We start from the raw sequence: 6,314 nt of genomic DNA, 5'->3' as shown, positions 1-6,314 counted from the left end.
CGCCCAGCTAGTTTTTTGTATTTTCTAGTAGAGACGGGGTTTCACCGTGTTAGCCAGGATGGTCTCGATCTCCTGACCTCGTGATCCACCCATCTCGGCCTGTTGCATGTTTTCAGTAGCAATGTTAAAGATATCCAACACTTAAAGAGTGATATCAAGAACTGCAGGACTGGCCGGGTGCGGTGGCTCATGCCTGTAATGCCAGCACTTTGGGAGGCCAAGGCAGGCAGATCACTTGAGCTCAGGAGTTCGAGACCAGCCTGGCCAACATGGTGAAACCCTATCTCTACTAAAAATACAAAATTAGCTGGGCATTGTGGTGGGCACCTGTAATCCCAGCTACTCGGGAGGCTGAGGTGGGAGAATCACTTGAACCCAGGAGGCAGAGGTTGCAGTGAACAAAGATGGCACCACTGCACTCCAGCCTGGGCAGCAGAAAAAAGAATTGCAGGACTGTAGAATTTTAGCCCTAGAAAGGAGCTTACAGACTGACCAACAGAATTACCTCATTTTACAAAGAAATACGAAACAAAAGCTCAAACAGCATATGTTTTTAGGTAATAAGAAAACCAAGCCTTGAGTGTTAAACAAATCAGAAGAGAGAATGCTGAAGGTCAAATCAAACAGAATGATCTTAGGATTACTTGTGTCCCAGTATGGTCTATGGTTAAGATGGCAGCTCTTAGCCAAGATGCCTGGATGTGAATCAAGGCTCTGCTGTGCACTTATTGGCTACTTGACCTCAATCTAGTTGCCCAACTTTTTAGGCTTCATCTGTATTATTGCCTATTTATAGATTAAATCATAATTAAATTTTATAGATTTATAGATTAAATCATAATTAAAATTAAATCAGTCAGAATTAAAGGAAATAATTCAAGTAAACCACAGAGGAAGCACTTATCATTGATTACAATTACCACTGTTACCAGTGGAAGAGATCCAAGTTACCCCGAGTTACTGGCAGCATATCTGTATGGGTCCAAAATTCAACCGAGGGACAAAAAGCAGAAAAGAGACCAAGGCAAGTTTCAGAGGAGTGGAAGTTTATTTAAAAGGCTTTAGAACAGAAAAGAGAGGAAAATCAGCTTGAAAGAGACCCAAGTAGGCACTGAAGGTACAAGAGAGAAATGACAACAAAAGGGGCCTTTGACCTTGATCCTGGGACTTTATAAGCTCACCTCTTTCCCAGGATTCTCCCCTTAGGGTGGGCTTTCCGCATGCCCGTGCTTTCCTCACGCTTTGGAATTGAGCACACACAGTGAGTTTAGGGAGTTGTACACATGCCCATCTGAGGCTTTCTTCCTTTTCCAGTGGAGGGTGCCCCCAGAAGATCATATTGCACCATTTTCGTCTCTTAACAGGCATGCCCAGGAAGTTGCTTCTCCCTGGGGCCTGCATTCAATTAGCATTTTGATGTTAACAGGTGTGAACCATCAGGAAATGGCCTCTCCCTGGTGCTGCCAGTTTTAGAGAAGCAATGCAATAATCTCCAAACCATCACCCGACATTTCTAGTGGGTGGAGGGAGAGCTCTCTCTTGCCCCACTCATGCCTAACTACCTGTAACACTGTTACTAATACATCAGCTTCATAACAAAGGATAATAAAGAGTGAAACCAGTTCACAACATTTTCTGTGCTTGCCCTAGACTTTGACTGCTCATCCAAGGTTCTCTGAATGTTTGGAAGTAGTTCAGCGTGGTGGTGAAATTCCTAAATTTTCACCTTTCTCTACTTCATTTCTATCAGTGCATCATTCTTTCACTAACAGAACGTCTGAACTGCACAGCACAGGTAAACATAGGACTTACGAGAATCCCTGGGCAAGGCCATACCTGGTGGAGAGGATTCCAGTCCTGACAGCATAGGCATGAGAGTTGTCTGAAGCAGACACCATATAGGGCATGTTGAAGGGCTCCCACTGACTGCACTCACACGGGGCCTCTGGATCCAGGCTATCTCTAAGCCTGGAAAGAAACAGAGCCAGTGAAGATGCTTTATTTCACTCTGCACACCAGACCACCCTGATCAGGTTTTGAGAGGAGGATTTTTAATGACATGCTGTATGGAAAACCACTGGTTATAGAGTGTTATCCAAATACCAGTACTATTCTCATTCCATAAATGTAGGGGTACCATTAATTTACTCTCAAAGGGATATATTTCCGGGTGTGGTGAGGAGGCCAGCCACGGCTTCATTTCCTAATTCCCGATACCTCTCCTCCCAGTCCCGGTCTAGTTTCCACCATTTGTTAAAAGGTTACTGGCTGACAGGATCTTTCTAATTTCTAATTTTCAGAAAAGCAACATTTCCTTACAACATGTGATCTCTAGAGAGCAAACGCCAACTGTGCTCCTTACAGCTTATCTTTGGAATTACCAACATAAGAACATGATTTTCCCTAGAGGTTTTAATGCTGACTCCAGAGACTCCATCTAGCTCATCTTTGAAATCACAGTGTGAAGCATAGGGCCACAGTCAATGTTCATTCGGCCAAGACTACAAGCTTGGCACTGAGCTAGTCTGTGATTTCAAAATTAACACACAAACTATCAAACATATAACTCAAAATTAACATAACCCACTATTTGGGCCTCCAGATCCGATGCAAATCATTTGTGAATATTTGTGATGCATTAAAAATCATTTTTAAAAGGATGTTCAAGAATAGGACATTAGGGGAAAGTTGCGGAAATTTGAATAAGGTCTGCAATTTAGTTGCGAGCATTGTTCGAATGTTAATTTCCTGGTTTCGTTTCCTGGTTTATTTCCTGTCAATGTTAATTTCCTGATTATGTAAGATGTTAATAGAGGTAGCAGGGTGAAGGGTATAAAGGAACTCTATTTAATTTTTGCAACTTTCCTTTAAGTCTAAAATTATTTCAAAATAAAAGTTCCAAAAATTCTTTTAAAAAGGATGCTCAGCTTTCAGGTGGCCCAGTGACCTAGGGCGGCGGGCTACATCAGTCAGGCACAGAGATGTGGAGCCCTGCCCTTGTAGCTCCTCTGCCACGCAGGATCTGCAGGCTTCCTCTTCTGCACTGTGTTCATTGGATGTTTGCCTCCCAGACTGAGGGGGAGCTCAAAGGGACCCAAATTCTCAAAGAAAAGTTTTCTGGAGCTACAGCCATCCAAGTCACTGACATTTCAGGAGGCTGTAGGTGATGTATACAATCCAAATCAAACCAGAAGAATTTAAAGAAACGAGAACTGTCCCTCAGCACCAGATGATTAATCAGGCACTAAAAAAGGAAAATCAAAGGGATGCACAGATTGGGAGTATTTACCTCTGTCCCCAGACACTGACCTCCATGCCCTGGGGCTGTGTAGATGCAGCTGCCTAAAACTTCAGATGACCTTGACTGGAACCACTCTTTCCTACGCATTTGCAAAAAAAAAAAAAAAAAAGTATCTGTTTTGTTCGTAGACATTTCCATATTATAATTAAAGAAGAATGTGTTATCTATTTAGATGTTAATTAAAGGCAACAGACAACCGGTGGAGGAGAGTGGTGGGAAAAGATGTTCAACTCAAAAAACAGATGGAGATCTGAGCATAGGTGTTTGAAATGAGTAAGGAAATATAAAACTGGGACAAATCTCACTGGTGCTTGAAATTAAGGAAAGGTACCATCCATGAGCCAAAAAATTATTCTAGAGCTAATGATATTGGTAGCCAAAATGAAGAAAGGGGGCAAAAGCCAATGTCCAACTCGCTTCTCATAGAAAATTAGTGTGTTTGGTGGGAAGGATGTAGAGGAGAACCTGAATCCCCTCAACATCCACTCTCCCTTGGAGGAACTTTAGAGCAGTGGATCTAAGAGCCTAAGAAGGTAGGAGGGCTGGGGGCTCAGGGAATAAGCTTCAAACCAGAGCAGCAGCAGTGGAAGCAGGAGGCACATCTTCCCAGTGCGGCAAGGCTCAGGCCTGAGTCAGCAACAGCAACGCCCAGAAGAGGCTGGGCAGGAGACAGGGCATTTCCTTCCCTGAAAAAGCGGGCAGGAGCATGAGGAAAAAGCCTGGCGGCAGCAAGTCTGACTCCTAGCACAATCATTTCCTCAAACAAAGATGGCTGATCATTTCCTCAAACAAAGATGGCTGTGCCATACGTCCCACCAGGCCTGGCCAAGGCTTCACGGCCTACACATTTCTCTCAGGCTGTGCCATCGCTGAGCAGCGAACCAGCCTCCAGCTCCAGTTAGAAGGGAGATCCTAAAAGCATCCAGAAGTGAGAATACCCAAGAAATATCCTTACAACACCCATCTTGGATAGAATCTCATAGATCAAGTTTGAATAAAATGAAACAATAGCCGGGCCGGTGGCTCACGCCTATAATCCCAGCACTCTGGGAGGCTGAGGCAGGTGGATCACCTGAGGTCGGGAGTTCAAGACCAGTTTGACCAACACGGAGAAATCCCGTCTCTACTAAAAATACAAAAACTTGGCCAGGTGTGATGGCGCATGTAATCCCAGCTACTCCAGAGGCTGAGGTAGCAGAATCGCTTGAACCAGGGAGGCAGAGGTTGCAGTGAGCCGAGATTGTGCCATTGCACTCCAGCCCAGACAACAAGGGTGAAACTCCATCTCAAAAAATAAACAATAGTAACTATATAGTGGGACCCATTTTTTTTATGTAAAACATAGAATTCCAGAAGCAATAAATTAGCATAACATTACATAATATAAATTTATGTTTCCTCCTTTTCTTTTCTTTCCATCTTTTTTTTTTTTTTTAAGACGGGCTCACTACATTGTCTAGTCTGGTCTTGAACTCCTGAACTCTAGCAACCCTCCCTCCTCAGTCTCTCAAAGTGGCGGGATTACAGGTATGAGCTACCACGCCCTGCCCAACCTGTTTCCTTCTTTTCTTTTTTCTCTCTCAAGCAGTAACAGGCTCTGTGCTTCCTTCCTTGTGGAGGTTTATGGCAGAGCAGAAAGCAGAAGTTGCTGCAATGCTTCCCTTCCTGATTGTTGGCTCCAAAATCTAAAGCAGTTGGAGATTTGCCAAATGTCCTGAGGGAGAAAAGATTCTCTGAGGGAATAAGAAGGAACAGTGAGTATATTCCCTAAAACCAAGACAAGATTCCCAGAAGCCTGCAAGTAGATAAAACCACAGCCCTCTCACTGGTCCAGGAGGAATCGCTGAGAGGTTCCCAGTTAAGCCAAAATGCTGCACACGCCATGCCTGGCACAGACACAGCAGACCTAGGACCGGAAGGTGCAGTGCAAGACGGCTCAGCAGTAATCAGAACAGACTGAGAACCAATGCCTGGGGCTTCCACTCCAATGTCCTAAAGCTGTGTGAGACCTCCTTTTTACCAACCTAGAATGAGAAAGTCCACTAAAAAAATTAAGTGAATTCCCACCAATCTAACAAGATGGGGTCCAGAGTCAAAATTCAGGCAAGGAACAGAGAGTTTTAAGTGTGATGTTTCATGCATACGTGAGTGTTTCACTATACATCTGTTTTGCACATTCACTAAGTTTTTTTTTTTTTTAAGTGAATTCAATAAAATAATAGTACCTAAACAACTTGCCTACTTTCCTTTCTGTCACTTTTTTCAAATTTGTGAAAGATGAAGCCTCTTGAGTTCAAATGTACATCCCTGGTCCAATCAGCCAAAGCCAGTGCCGGAAAGAGATGCCTCTGGTGTGCTGGGCTTGCCCCTCCAGGGTCCTCTTAAGGGCTGTGAGCAGGGCAGGCCCAGATGGACATTTCTGGGACAAGGTGTTCAGGCAGCCGCCTGAGTTGGAAAAACGTCTGGCTAAGATCCAGACAGCCTAAAATGAGAGCAGGAAGAATGTTGTAATACCAGATGTGTGATGACAGAAGCTTAGAGAAAACTGGAAGAAATGCAGAGTAGAACCAACACGGCAAAAAATTAAATCAATAATGTTTGGACAAATTGGAGATGCTTTCCCAGAAAGCTAAAGAAAGAGAACAGAGAAAATTATGAGAAAGAAAATAGATACCGAAAACAGAGACTGGCGATCTAACATGTGAATAATGTGTGTGCCTAAAGAAAAGACCAAAACAAATAGAAAAGAAAGAACAATCATACAAAGAAAGAGAAAAAAACCTGCCTGAACTAAAAAAGAAAGAATTACATCCTTAGATGAAAAAGCGTCATTAGGAGCCAGGTGGAATTAAATGGCAAAAGACCAGCTTCCAGACATACCAAGATGCAAATAATGAACTCTAAGGTAAGAAATTCATCCTGGAAGAATCAGGTCACACACAGCCTTGAGGGATGAATATGGGGTTTCATTGAGCCATGGAGGTGCTCTGAGAGGGATGGATGGGGAGCTACA

At 43.5% G+C, this 6,314-nt stretch overlaps 1 pseudogene; it reads left to right on the top strand.

Annotated features, from left to right (window-relative positions):
* Positions 1-2,981: 2,981 nt before the first annotated feature.
* LOC105516456 lies at positions 2,982-3,308 on the top strand (annotated as a pseudogene).
* The last annotated feature ends 3,006 nt before the right edge of the window (positions 3,309-6,314 follow it).

This window comes from Colobus angolensis, unplaced genomic scaffold (assembly GCF_000951035.1).
Source record: "Colobus angolensis palliatus isolate OR3802 unplaced genomic scaffold, Cang.pa_1.0 Scaffold281, whole genome shotgun sequence".
NCBI classification, from domain to species: Eukaryota; Metazoa; Chordata; class Mammalia; order Primates; family Cercopithecidae; genus Colobus; species Colobus angolensis.
This window is presented reverse-complemented; position numbering and strand designations above follow the sequence as displayed.